The sequence below is a fragment of the Pseudophryne corroboree genome, unplaced genomic scaffold (assembly GCF_028390025.1).
Source record: "Pseudophryne corroboree isolate aPseCor3 unplaced genomic scaffold, aPseCor3.hap2 scaffold_471, whole genome shotgun sequence".
Lineage (NCBI taxonomy): Eukaryota > Metazoa > Chordata > Amphibia > Anura > Myobatrachidae > Pseudophryne > Pseudophryne corroboree.
The window spans coordinates 122,625-137,150 of NW_026970083.1; the positions used below are offsets into that span (position 1 = coordinate 122,625).

At 38.5% G+C, this 14,526-nt stretch overlaps 2 non-coding genes across 2 annotated transcripts; both read right to left on the bottom strand.

Moving 5' to 3' along the window:
• Nucleotides 1–13,810: 13,810 nt before the first annotated feature.
• Nucleotides 13,811–13,973, bottom strand: LOC135027853 (U1 spliceosomal RNA). The gene has a single exon (XR_010224244.1). It is a non-coding gene; the product is annotated as a U1 spliceosomal RNA (small nuclear RNA).
• A 152-nt stretch (nt 13,974–14,125) lies between these two features.
• On the bottom strand, nt 14,126–14,289 carry LOC135027734 (U1 spliceosomal RNA). Its single transcript, XR_010224137.1, has one exon. It is a non-coding gene; the product is annotated as a U1 spliceosomal RNA (small nuclear RNA).
• Nucleotides 14,290–14,526: the final 237 nt, after the last annotated feature.

Below are 14,526 nucleotides of genomic sequence, written 5' to 3' on the forward strand. Positions count from 1 at the left end.
TCTTTTCATAAGCAGACGAGGGATGAAGCCAACTTTGACCCACTGCTTGGATGACATCACTTGCTGCCTTTCCAATGAAGCAAGTTTAATTTAGTAATAGGTGAAAAACCATCCCTACAAAGGTGTTAATCAGATACTTGGCTTTGTGGACACTTTTCAGAGAACAAATTTGTTAACATAAAAATAAAGCCAGAAAATGAAGAGCTGTTTAATCACTCAATTGGATTTTTCTGCAAGCGTATTTCTTTTTCTCTGCAACCCACTGCTAAGTTGTGCTTCCTAGCTGTTCTTTTATAAAATCACTTAATCAAATCTAACTCTGATTACATCAGAGAAGGCCAGGTACCCTACACCATAAGAGGGGGTTTGAAATTTTGACTTGTCTACTTAAAGATCACCAAAATCTGATAACAAGGTAAATTACGTCCCTGGGTAGGATTGAACCACCAACCTTTTGGTTAATAACCGAACACGCTAACTGATTGCGCCACAGAGACACATTGCAAAAGCATATACTGACAAAGGCTAATAAGCATTCATCTAGAACGTTTCCTAGAAAAACTTTAAAAAGTCAATAATCTGGAGAGTTTTTGTAAGATGTTTCTTCCATCAACCAATGAAGAAACACATTGGTACTTTCCCATGATGAGTGAGTGCTTCAGGATCTCTTGCACTTACATGTGCAGCAGAGTACTGCAATGGAAGCATGCTGGGCCCATAACCCAGAGGTAGGCAGATTGAAACTATCCTCTGCTATATGCATTTTTTTTTTGTTAATTAAAGTAATCCAAAACTGGGATTGATATTTTTGCTCTTTTATTTTTACTTAAAGTACAATAACTTTTATTATTTTAATTTGTTTTAATAGTATATTGACAGTATTGTTTTCTTTCAAAAATCCACTTAATTTTCTTTACCCTATTATTCAAATGGTAATTGACAAAAACAAACTACATTGTCACCAGAAGAGCAATACAAAATGTACAAGTGATATATTAAAATCATCTTTCCAGCTTGAATTTCAATGATGCATTGGGGCAACGATTTTGTGAGAAACCTCTTCACCCTTAAATAAAGATTTTCTTAATTCCTTACCTGTGTGCTAATTAGATATCACCTTGTTTTCACATTAAACAGACTTCCACATGAGAAAGCAGCAAGGATGCAGTGGCGTTAATGTTTCCTGGTGTCAACCTGTATTATTTCAGTAGATATTGAAATGAGGATGCATCTTGCTGCCTTTCCAATGAAGCATGTTTAATTTAGTAATAGGTGAAAAACCATCCCTACAAAGGTGTTAATCAGATACTTGGCTTTGTGGACTCTTTTCAGAGAACAAATTTGTTAGCATAAAAATAAAGCCAGAAAATGAAGAGCTGTTTAATCACTCAATTGGATTTTTCTGCCAGCATATTTCTTTTTCTCTGCAACCCACTGCTAAATTGTGCTTCCTAGCTGTTTTTTTTATAAAATCACTTAATCAAATCTAACTGATTACATCAGAGTAGGCCAGGTACCCTACACTATAAGAGAGGGTTTGAAATTTTGACTTGTCTACTTAAATATCACCAAAATCTGATCACAAGGTCAATTACGTCCCTGGGTGGGATTGAACCACCAACTTTTTGGTTAATAGCCGTACACACTAACTGATTGCGCTACAGCGACACTTTGTGAAAGTACATACTGACAAAGGCTAATAAGCATTCATCTAGAACGTTTCCTAGAAAAACTTTAAATAGTCAATAATCTGGAGAGTTTTTGTAAGATGTTTCTTCCATCAACCAATGAAGAAACACATTGGTACTTTCCCATGATGAGTGAGTGCTTCAGGATCTCTTGCACTTACTGTACATGTGCAGCAGAGTACTGTAATGGAAGCATGCTGGGTCCATAACCCAGAGGTAGGCAGATTGAAATTATCCTCTGCTATATGCATTTTTTTTTTGTTAATTAAAGTAATCCAAAACTGGGATTGATATTTTTGCTCTTTTTATTTTACTTAAAGTACAATAACTTTTACCTTTTTAATTTGTTTTAATAGTAGATAGACAGTATTGTTTTCTTTCAAAAATCCACTTAATTTTCTTTACCCGATTATTAAAATGGTAATTGACAAAAACAAACTACATTGTCACCAGAAGAGCAATACAAAATGTACAAGTGATATATTAAAATCATCTTTCCAGCTTGAATTTCAATGATGCATTGGGGCAACGATTTTGTGAGAAACATCTTACCCTTAAATAAAGATTTTCTTAATTCCTTACCTGTGTGCTAATTAGATATCACCTTGTTTTCACATTAAACAGACTTCCACATGAGAAAGCAGCAAGGATGCAGTGGCGTTAATGTTTCCTGGTGTCAACCTGTATTATTTCAGTAGATATTGAAATGAGGATGCATCTTGCTGCCTTTCCAATGAAGCAAGTTTAATTTAGTAATAGGTGAAAAACCATCCCTACAAAGATGTTAATCCGATACTTGGCTTTGTGGACACTTTTCAGAGAATAAATTAGTTAGCATAAAAATAAAGCCAGAAAATGAAGAGCTGTTTAATCACTCAATTGGATTTTTCTGCCAGCATATTTCATTTTCTCTGCAAACCACTGCTAAATTGTGCTTCCTAGCTGTTTTTTGATAAAATCACTTAATCAAATCTAACTCTGATTACATCAGAGTAGGCCAGGTACCCTACACCATAAGAGGGGGTTTGAAATTTTGACTTGTCTACTTAAAGATCACCAAAATCTGATGACAAGGTCAATAACATCCCTGGGTGGGATTGAACCACCAACCCTTTGGTTAATAACCAAACACACTAACCGATTGCACCACAGAGACACTTTGCAAAAGTCCATACTGACAAAGGCTAATAAGCATTCATCTAGAACGTTTCCTAGAAAACTTTAAAAAGTCAATAATCTGGAGAGTTTTTGTAAGATGTTTCTTCCATCAACCAATGAAGAAACACATTGGTACTTTCCCATGATGAGTGAGTGCTTCAGAATCTCTTGCACTTACATGTGCAGCAGAGTACTGCAATGGAAGCATGCTGGGCCCCTTAACCCAGAGGTAGGCAGATTGAAACTATCCTCTGCTATATGCATTTTTTTTTTTGTTAATTAAAGTAATCCAAAACTGGGATTGATATTTTTGCTCTTTTATTTTTACTTAAAGTACAATAACTTTTACCATTTTAATTTGTTTTAATAGTATATTGACAGTATTGTTTTCTTTCAAAAATCCACTTAATTTTCTTTACCCTATTATTAAAATGGTAATTGACAAAAACAAACTACATTGTCACCAGAAGAGCAATACAAAATGTACAAGTGATATATTAAAATCATCTTTCCAGCTTGAATTTCAATGATGCATTGGGGCAACGATTTTGTGAGAAACATCTTCACCCTTAAATAAAGATTTTCTTAATTCCTTACCTGTGTGCTAATTAGATATCACCTTGTTTTCACATTAAACAGACTTCCACATGAGAAAGCAGCAAGGATGCAGTGGCGTTAATGTTTCCTGGTGTCAACCTGTATTATTTCCGTAGATATTGAAATGAGGATGCATCTTGCTGCCTTTCCAATAAAGCAAGTTTAATTTAGCAATAGGTGAAAAACCATCCCTACAAAGATGTTAATCAGATACTTGGCTTTGTGGACACTTTTCAGAGAACAAATTTGTTAGCATAAAAATAAAGCCAGAAAATGAAGAGCTGTTTAATCACTCAATTGGATTTTTTTGCCAGCATATTTCTTTTTCTCTGCAAACCGCTGCTAAATTGTGCTTCCTAGCTGTTTTTATAAAATCACTGAATCAAATCTAACTCTGATTACATCAGAGAAGGCCAGGTACCCTACACCATAACAGGGGTTTTTGAAATTTTGACTTGTCTACTTAAAGATCACCAAAATCTGATAACAAGGTCAATTACATCCCTGGGTGGGATTGAACCACCAACCTTTTGGTTAATAGCCGTACACACTAACTGATTGCGCCACAGCGACACTTTGCAAAAGTACATACTGACAAAGGCTAATAAGCATTCATCTAGAACGTTTCCTAGAAAAACTTTAAATAGTCAATAATCTGGAGAGTTTTTGTAAGATGTTTCTTCCATCAACCAAAGAAGAAACACATTGGTACTTTCCCATGATGAGTGAGTACTTCAGGATCTCTTGCAATTACATGTGCAGCAGAGTACTGTAATGGAAGCATGCTGGGTCCATAGCCCAGAGGTAGGCAGATTGAAACTATCCTCTGCTATATGCGTTTTTTTTTGTTAATTAAAGTAATCCAAAACTGGGATTGATATTTTTGCTCTTTTATTTTTACTTAAAGTACAATAACTTTTACCATTTTCATTTGTTTTAATAGTATATTGACAGTATTGTTTTCTTTCAAAAATCCACTTAATTTTCTTTACCCGATTATTAAAATGGTAATTGACAAAAACAAACTACATTGTCACCAGAAGAGCAATACAAAATGTACAAGTGATATATTAAAATCATCTTTCCAGCTTGAATTTCAATGATGCATTGGGGCAACGATTTTGTGAGAAACATCTTCACCCTTAAATAAAGATTTTCTTAATTCCTTACCTGTGTGCTAATTAGATATCACCTTGTTTTCACATTAAACAGACTTCCACATGAGAAAGCAGCAAGGATGCAGTGGCGTTAATGTTTCCTGGTGTCAACCTGTATTATTTCAGTAGATATTCAAATGAGGATGCATCTTGCTGCCTTTCCAATGAAGCAAGTTTAATTTAGTAATAGGTGAAAAACCATCCCTACAAAGGTGTTAATCAGAAACTTGGCTTTGTGGACACTTTTCAGAGAACAAATTTGTTAGCATAAAAATAAAGCCAGAAAATGAAGAGCTGTTTAATCACTCAATTGGATTTTTTTGCCAGCATATTTCTTTTTCTCAGCAACCCACTGCTAAATTGTGCTTCCTAGCTGTTTTTATAAAATCACTGAATCAAATCTAACTCTGATTACATCAGAGAAGGCCAGGTACCCTACACCATAAGAGGGGGTTTGAAATTTTGACTTGTCTACATAAAGATCACCAAAATCTGATAACAAGGTCAATTACATCCCTGGGTGGGATTGAACCACCAACCTTTTGGTTAATAGCCTTACACAGTAACTGATTGCGCCACAGCAACACTTTGCAAAAGTCCATACTGACAAAGGCTAATAAGCATTCATCTAGAACGATTCCTAGAAACATTTTAAAAAGTCAATAATGTGGAGAGTTTTTGTAAGATGTTTCTTCCATCAACCAATGAAGAAACACATTGGTACTTTCCCATGATGAGTGAGTGCTTCAGGATCTCTTGCACTTACATGTGCAGCAGAGTACTGTAATGGAAGCATGCTGGGTCCATAACCCAGAGGTAGGCAGATTGAAACTATCCTCTGCTATATGCATTTTTTTTGTTAATTAAAGTAATCTAAAACTGGGATTGATATTTTTGCTCTTTTATTTTTACTTAAAGTACAATAACTTTTACCATTTTAATTTGTTTTAATAGTATATTGACAGTATTGTTTTCTTTCAAAAATCCAATTAATTTTCTTTACCCGATTATTAAAATGGTAATTGACAAAAACAAACTACATTGTCACCAGAAGAGCAATACAAAATGTACAAATGATATATTAAAATCATCTTTCCAGCTTGAATTTAAATGATGCATTGGGGCAACGATTTTGTGAGAAACATCTTCACCCTTAAATAAACATTTTCTTAATTCCTTACCTGTGTGCTAATTAGATATCACCTTGTTTTCACATTAAACAGACTTCCACATGAGAAAGCAGCAAGGATGCAGTGGCGTTAATGTTTCCTGGTGTCAACCTGTATTATTTCAGTAGATATTGAAATGAGGATGCATCTTGTTGCCTTTCCAATGAAGCAAGTTTAATTTAGTAATAGGTGAAAAACCATCCCTACAAAGATGTTAATCAGATACTTGGCTTTGTGGACACTTTTCAGAGAACAAATTTGTTAGCATAAAAATAAAGCCAGAAAATGAAGAGCTATTTAATCACTCAATTGGATTTTTTTGCCAGCATATTTCTTTTTCTCTGCAACCCACTGCTAAATTGTGCTTCCTAGCTGTTTTTATAAAATCACTGAATCAAATCTAACTCTGATTACATCAGAGAAGGCCAGGTACCCTACACCATAACAGGGGTTTTCGAAATTTTGACTTGTCTACATAAAGATCACCAAAATCTGATAACGAGGTCAATTACGTCCCTGGGTGGGATTGAACCACCAACCTTTTGGTTAATAGCCTTACACAGTAACTGATTGCACCACAGCAACACTTTGCAAAAGTCCATACTGACAAAGGCTAATAAGCATTCATCTAGAACGATTCCTAGAAACATTTTAAAAAGTCAATAATGTGGAGAGTTTTTGTAAGATGTTTCTTCCATCAACCAATGAAGAAACACATTGGTACTTTCCCATGATGAGTGAGTGCTTCAGGATCTCTTGCACTTACATGTGCAGCAGAGTACTGTAATGGAAGCATGCTGGGTCCATAACCCAGAGGTAGGCAGATTGAAACTATCCTCTGCTATATGCATTTTTTTTTGTTAATTAAAGTAATCCAAAACTGGGATTGATATTTTTGCTCTTTTATTTTTACTTAAAGTACAATAACTTTTACCATTTTAATTTGTTTTAATAGTATATTGACAATATTGTTTTCTTTCAAAAATCCACTTAATTTTCTTTACCCGATTATTAAAATGGTAATTGACAAAAACAAACTACATTATCACCAGAAGAGCAATATAAAATGTTCAAGTAATATATTAAAATCATCTTTCCAGCTTGGATTTCAATGATGCATTGGGGCAACGATTTTGTGAGAAACATCTTCACCCTTAAATAAAGATTTTCTTAATTCCTTACCTGTGTGCTAATTAGATATCACCTTGTTTTCACATTAAACAGACTTCCACATGAGAAAACAGCAAAGATGCAGTGGCGTTAATGTTTCATGGTGTCAACCTGTATTATTTCCGTAGATATTGAAATGAGGATGCATCTTGCTGCCTTTCCAATGAAGCAAGTTTAATTTAGTAATAGGTGAAAAACCATCCCTACAAAGATGTTAATCAGATACTTGGCTTTGTGGACACTTTTCAGAGAACAAATTTGTTATCATAAAAATAAAGCCAGAAAATGAAGAGCTGTTTAATCGCTCAATTGGATTTTTCTGCCAGCATTTTTCTTTTTCTCTGCAACTCACTGCTAAATTGTGCTTCCTAGCTGTTTTTTTTATAAAATCACTTAATCAAATCTAACTCTGATTACATCAGAGAAGGCCAGGTACCCTACACCATAAGAGGGGGTTTGCAATTTTGACTTGTCTACTTAAATATCACCAAAATCTGATCACAAGGTCAATCACGTCCCTGGGTGGGATTGAACCACCAACCTTTTGATTAATAGCTGAACACACTAACCGATTGCGCCACAGAGACACTTTGCAAAAAGTAAATACTGACAAAGACTAATAAGCATTCATCTAGAACGTTTCCTAGAAAAACTTTAAAAAGTCAATAATCTGGAGAGTTTTTGTAAGATGTTTCTTCCAGCAACCAATGAAGAAACACATTGGTACTTTCGCATGATGAGTGAGTGCTTCAGGATCTCTTGCACTTACATGTGCAGCAGAGTACTGTAATGGAAGCATGCTGGGTCCATAACCCAGAGGTTGGCAGATTGAAACTATCCTTTGCTATATGCATTTTTTTTTGTTAATTAAAGTAATCCAAAACTGGGATTGATATTTTAGCATTTATTTTTACTTAAAGTACAATAACTTTTACCATTTTAATTTGTTTTAATAGTATATTGACAGTATTGTTTTCTTTCAAAAATCCACTTAATTTTCTTTACCCTATTATTAAAATGGTAATTGACAAAAACAAACTACATTGTCACCAGAAGAGCAATACAAAATGTACAAGTGATATATTAAAATCATCTTTCCAGCTTGAATTTCAATGATGCATTGGGGCAACGATTTTGTGAGAAACATCTTCACCCTTAAATAAAGATTTTCTTAATTCCTTACCTGTGTGCTAATTAGATATCACCTTGTTTTCACATTAAACAGACTTCCACATGAGAAAGCAGCAAGGATGCAGTGGCGTTAATGTTTCCTGGTGTCAACCTGTATTATTTCAGTAGATATTGAAATGAGGATGCATCTTGCTGCCTTTCCAATGAAGCAAGTTTAATTTAGTAATAGGTGAAAAACCATACCTACAAAGATGTTAATCAGATATTTGGCTTTGTGGAAACTTTTCAGAGAACAAATTTGTTAGCATAAAAGTAAAGCCAGAAAATGAAGAGCTGTTTAATCACTCAATTGGATTTTTTTGCCAGCATATTTCTTTTTCTCTGCAAACCACTGCTAAATTGTGCTTCCTAGCTGTTTTTATAAAATCACTGAATCAAATCTAACTCTGATTACATCAGAGAAGGCCAGGTACCCTACACCATAAGAGGGGTTTTTGAAATTTTGACTTGTCTACTTAAAGATCACCAAAATCTGATAACAAGGTCAATTACGTCCCTGGGTGGGATTGAACCACCAACCTTTTGGTTAATAGCCTTACACACTAACTGATTGCGCCACAGCGACACTTTGCAAAAGTACATACTGACAAAGGCTGATAAGCATTCATCTAGAACGTTTCCAAGAAAAACTTTAAATAGTCAATAATCTGGAGAGTTTTTGTAAGATGTTTCTTCCATCAACCAATGAAGAAACACATTGGTACTTTCCCATGATGAGTGAGTGCTTCAGGATCTCTTGCAATTACATGTGCAGCAGAGTACTGTAATGGAAGCATGCTGGGTCCATAGCCCAGAGGTAGGCAGATTGAAACTATCCTCTGCTATATGCATTTTTTTTTGTTAATTAAAGTAATCCAAAACTGGGATTGATATTTTTGCTCTTTTATTTTTACTTAAAGTACAATAACTTTTACCATTTTAATTTGTTTTAATAGTATATTGACAGTATTGTTTTCTTTCAAAAATCCACTTAATTTTCTTTACCCGATTATTAAAATGGTAATTGACAAAAATAAACTGATGAGGATACTACTGCAGTCTTTGTTTCGTCTGTACCCGCTGAAAGAGCAGCAAAAGGTGGAGATCTTGATGGGACAGTTGAAAGGGCTTGCACTTAGAGAGGTTACTTCCTGGCCTACTGAAGAGAAGAAGACTGTGGACCAGATCCTCAACAGGCTTGCTACCACATTTGACACAAGGACAGTGTCAGAACTTAAAATGCACTTCTTTGCTCGAAAGCAACAACCAGGAGAGTCACTCACGGGCTATGCCCTCAGCTTTCAGGAAGCACTCAGAGATGTTCAGCAAGCAGACCCTGAGGAAGTGCATGACAAAGAGAAAATGTTATTGGACCAGTTCACTGAAGTTGCAAGGGGCGAATTTGTAAAAACTCAGCTGCGACTATTGAGATTGCAGAAGCCTGGAAGCACATTCCTGGATTTTAAAGAGGCTGCGATTAAAGTTCTAGGCTCCAGTCTTACTTCAGGGGCTGTTCCACAAGAGTCTATTCCAGAGATGCCACGGTATCAAGAGAATTCTGATGCCCAGGAGTCAAGTTTTAAAGGAGCTACTTACCCACCTACAGTAAAAGGAGTGACAGTGCCATGTTCAAAGACATGCATATTTGACTCTTCTAGTGAGTTACGAAGTCTGCTGGCTGAACTGACACGTGGTGTGACAGAGATGCGCAGAGACCTGCAGATTCTGAAGAGACAGCAGGCACTGCTCCATGAAGAAATGGAATGGTGCCAGGAGAGGAGACCACTGAACAGTTCCCAATGGGACCTACATAGAAACAGGGAGACACTTTTTTCCAGCCACTTTGCCTCCCAAAGGCGACCCATTTTTCAAAGCTGTGAAGGAAGCGGACAAATTAAGAGAGAATTTGAGCAGCCAGATCATTTAAACTCCAAATTCATGTGGTTAACCCGTTATGTTAGCCAATGCCCGGTGGTTCAAGTTTGCATCAATGGAGTCTCAATGCCCGCTCTCTTAGACACTGGATCACAAGTGACCACAATACAAGCAACACAGTTTGAGCAGCATTGGACTGAGGAACAGATGTTTCCGTCAACTTCCACATTGATAAACCCGATTGCAAGCAATGGGCACTGCATCCCTTGCAAAGGATACTGGGAAGCTGAAATTCAAATCGGACGAACAGTGCTACCACAGCAAGGCTTCATCATCACCACTGCCCAAGATGATGGATTGCCTCCAGTGATAGTGGGCATGAATGTGTTGCGGAACTGCTGTGAGGAGCTCGTAGCAGCACTCCAAGGAGAGTTTCAAACTGACAAGCTCCAGGAGAAACAAGGCCTTCAACCTGGGATAGCCAAACAAAAGGGAAGAATGATAACAGAATTATCTGTAAGAGAGGAACATGAAAAAAATAAGGCTAGCCAAATAATGATAGAAATGCCCATCTCCAGTGTCCAGATTATCCGAAAGAATGCTTCAATGTTAGGCATGAATAATATAGCATCCAGTTCTAGAAACTGTGAGCAACCTATTCAAGGAACCAGTTTTGACCACCTGCAAGATAAAAGTCAGATGATAAGACACCTCAAAGCCTTACTGAAGATTGGGAAATACCTGACCAAGCGACAAAGGCAAGAATCCTCGCCAGAACTCCTGAAGTTGTTGAGACAGCGAGAAAGGCTGTTTGAAGAGAAAGGACAGTTGGTTCGATGTAGTGTGGATCCTAATACTCATTATAGGATCAGTCAACTTGTAATTCCAAGACAAAGTGCTTGTTATGTGCTTGAAGAATATCACGACAAGTCAGGTCACCCTGGGTGCAAAAGGATGGAAACAAGCATCTGGAAAAAGTTCTTTTGGGTTGAAATGAGGGAAGACATCAAGAGATGGTGCCGAAACTGTCCAACCTGTTCTGTAAGAAGAACCTTGCTGCCTCTTTCTCTCCAGAATCCATTGTCCCAAACCAGCTGTGATACTGAATCCCAAGATGGAATGGAAGAGGCTCATAAAATGTATTTACAGCAGACTAAGGTGGTTTGTCACCGACAAGGAGGCAAGAAGACTAGGGCTTGCAAAACAGAAAACCACCATAGTCAGCTGCAGTTTTGTACAGCATGTCCCAAAGACAGTTTAGAAAGAGTTCAATACTCATCCATGGCAGGGGGGTTGAGGTTTCCTAGACAAACTTTTCAAGACCATATACTGTCCAGATTTCAACCGATTGCTCCAGGAGCATGTGTTAATGTACTATAGCACAAAAGGAATTATACCTATCAGATACTGATGTTAAAAATGTTGATAAATGTTAATGTTTCAGACATAATCTGTGTTCACTAATGAATGTGACTGGATATAGTGAGAAGTTTATATAGGGATAAAACCAAAATGCGTGAGGACACGCATGTTTTGGGGGGGGGCACGTGTGATATCCCATAACAACAAGGACATTTTTGACAACAGTGTAGTTGCCTGTGCCATTTTAAATAAAGTTTATTTAAAAGAAAATTGAACAGCAGTTTGAGAAGTCAGTTGGAGCCATGGTGAGGAAAGAGCTGGCGACGCCATTACGCAGAGATGAGCAGCTGAGAGAGGGGAGACAAATAAGCTGAAAATTGCATGAGAGAGTAAGCAGTAGTGCAAAATACAGCAGTGGAAGTGCAGCAATTAACAAGTAAGAACGCCATGACACTCTCAGCCAAGAGAGTGCACAGCAAGTGTCAGAGACAGGAGAGTATAAAGCCTTTATACCAATGCTGACTGGCCTACATCTGAGGGGAAACTGCCTCAGAAACATCTATTGACTGGGTGAGATAAATCCATATTTATACTGAAACCTACTCCACTGCAAAGGACATTATCCTATATTTACTATACCTATGCAGCGATTTACATGGGAAGCAGCTCCAGTTTGTTTTAAACAATCATCTTTACTACACAGAGCTACAATATTTTGTTCACAGCTAAAGGAGACAATAGCTGCATATAACTATGTAACAACATAACCGGGCCCCAACGTGCACATAGAGACTCCCTGCAGTGACACCAATGTTATCTGGGACTTAAATATTGTCTGCATAAGTTGATTTCTATTACTAAGCAACATAGTATTAATCTCAGATTTAGTTATATTACCATTTGTGTAATGACTTAAAGTGTATATGGTGTCTGTGTTTAAGTTGCTTGAATCAAATCTTTCCCTTCCCTACTGTAATCAGTTCCTTTTCTGAGTTATGTGGTAAACCATTTATTCTTTCATACAAAGCCCTGCCTGCCTTTCTTTGTGTCTGGGGAAACCTTGCCTCTCTGCCAGGAATAGAGAAGAGCTGCTGCTGAAGGAGGAATAGTCCATCAAGGTATCCCTGACCTGTTCCACATAGTTTACACACTTGTTATACCGGGGTGTTACATTGTGTGTGACTGACCTTAGGAAGAAACCGGAGCCTCCGCTGCAGTGACCCAGCAACCAGGGCACGGGAGTATACAGTGCCGCTGGGAGTGATGAAGCTGCAGTAAAGATGTCTATTAGACCTAGCCTGCTGCAGCCCTTGTAGATTCTCATAAAAAAAGTTCTTCTTTTCTTGTCAAAATTAATAGCTAAGAATAGGCTGCTTGAGGCAGGCCCCTGTTAAGTGGCCTGCTACTGAAGGCAACAACTACAAACTGAGCTCCCTGTTCATGGAAGCGGGGTTATAGAGGAGAATGCGCTGAGCATCTTGGGAACAGTCAAAAGCTTTGAGCCGGTTGGTGCCTCAGATCAAGATCCTACTCTACACCCCAATGTGAATCCTTGTGGAGTCCAGTGTACCCCACAGAAGAAATTAATGTGTCACACCCATTGGCAGCAACCTTAGAATAGCTGCTGATGGGCACAATTGAGAAAGGAAGGGGGGGGACATTTGAATCCAGCACATAGATGCAATTCAAATATGTAATTTGAACCTTCCTATTTTAAAATATAATGGATGAACCTCACCCTGTGAGAACAATCTTCATGATATAGAGATCTCATATGCAAAATAAGTATGAGTTGGGATAGGGCTGGGGAGGGTGGCTGCTCGGGCAGCCCCTCCCCCGTCAAGTTAAGGAGATTCAACTGAGGAAGCACAAGGGAACTCTCGTCTGGGGACAACAACTGCAGGGAGACCACATCTTTTCAGATGAACATGGGAGGGCGGAAGGCTGCCTAATACTGAAGCACCATCAAATATCAAACCATATGCAATAACTAGTACAAGCATTCCTGGGGGAAGGTCTGCAGGAGACGAATTTGCATACGGTGATGTCATCCAAGCAGTGGGCCAAAGTTGGCTGGAACCCTCATCTGCATATGAAAAGAGAAAAGGGTTATGCAGGGCATGGCGGCATTTTGCGGCGCTTGGATGACCCCTAGTTCGCATTAAACACCTCCACCCTCCTTCGGTGTGGGGCTCATGTTGACTATGCCCCAGCCCCTGAAGCATTCAAGCTGATTTCTTGCAGCAGCTGGGCACTGTAACAGCTCCAGAGCTGCTCTGTAAGGCAAATAAAAGGGTGTGGGCCCTGCAGCACTACCTGTAGTTCGCATTGTGCGTTGGAAGGCACAAAGTAAGCAGACGGGAGAAGTCAGGATAGTGCGCAAGGGCATAGAAGGGAGCGGCTCAAGAATAGAGAAGTGGAAACAGACAGCAAACTAGGCTGGAGAGAGACCTGAGACAAAGAGATCTGAATTATACGAGAGCCGACCAGGGGAAACACAAATTATGCAGTCAAGTTTCCCACATTTGGGGAAATCGCAGGGGCAGCACAGCCAGAGTGCAATGGGTGAGCCTTGCCCTGGGAGAAGCACCTTCAAGATCATAGTATCTCACCTGGCAGGTAAATAGGAGTTGGGCTAGAGCTGGGGAGGGTCGCTGCTCGGGCACCCCCCTGTCAAGTGAAGGAGATCCAACTGAGGCAGCACAATGGAACTCTCGAAAGAAGAACAAGGCTAGAGGAAGATCTGAGACAAAGAAATCTGACTTTTACCAGAGCTGACCAGCGGAAAACACAAACACAGTCCCCCACTACCACAAATAATGCAGGCGAGTTTCCCACATTTGGGGAAATCACAGGGGTCAGCATACCCAGAATGCAATGAATGAACCTCACCCTGGGTGAACAATCTTCATGACCATGGTGTCTCCTATGCAAAATAAGTATGATTTGGGATAGGGCTGGGGAGGGCCGCTGCTCAGGCACATCTCTGTCAAGTAAAGGAAATTCAACTGAGGCAGCACAAGGGAACTCTCATCTGGGGACAACAACTGCAGGGAGAACACATATTTTCAGATGAACATGGGAGGGCAGAAGGCTGCCTAATACTGAAGCACCCCCAAACAACAAACCAAATGCAACAACTAGTGCAAGCATTCCTGGGGGAAGGCCTGCAGCAGATGG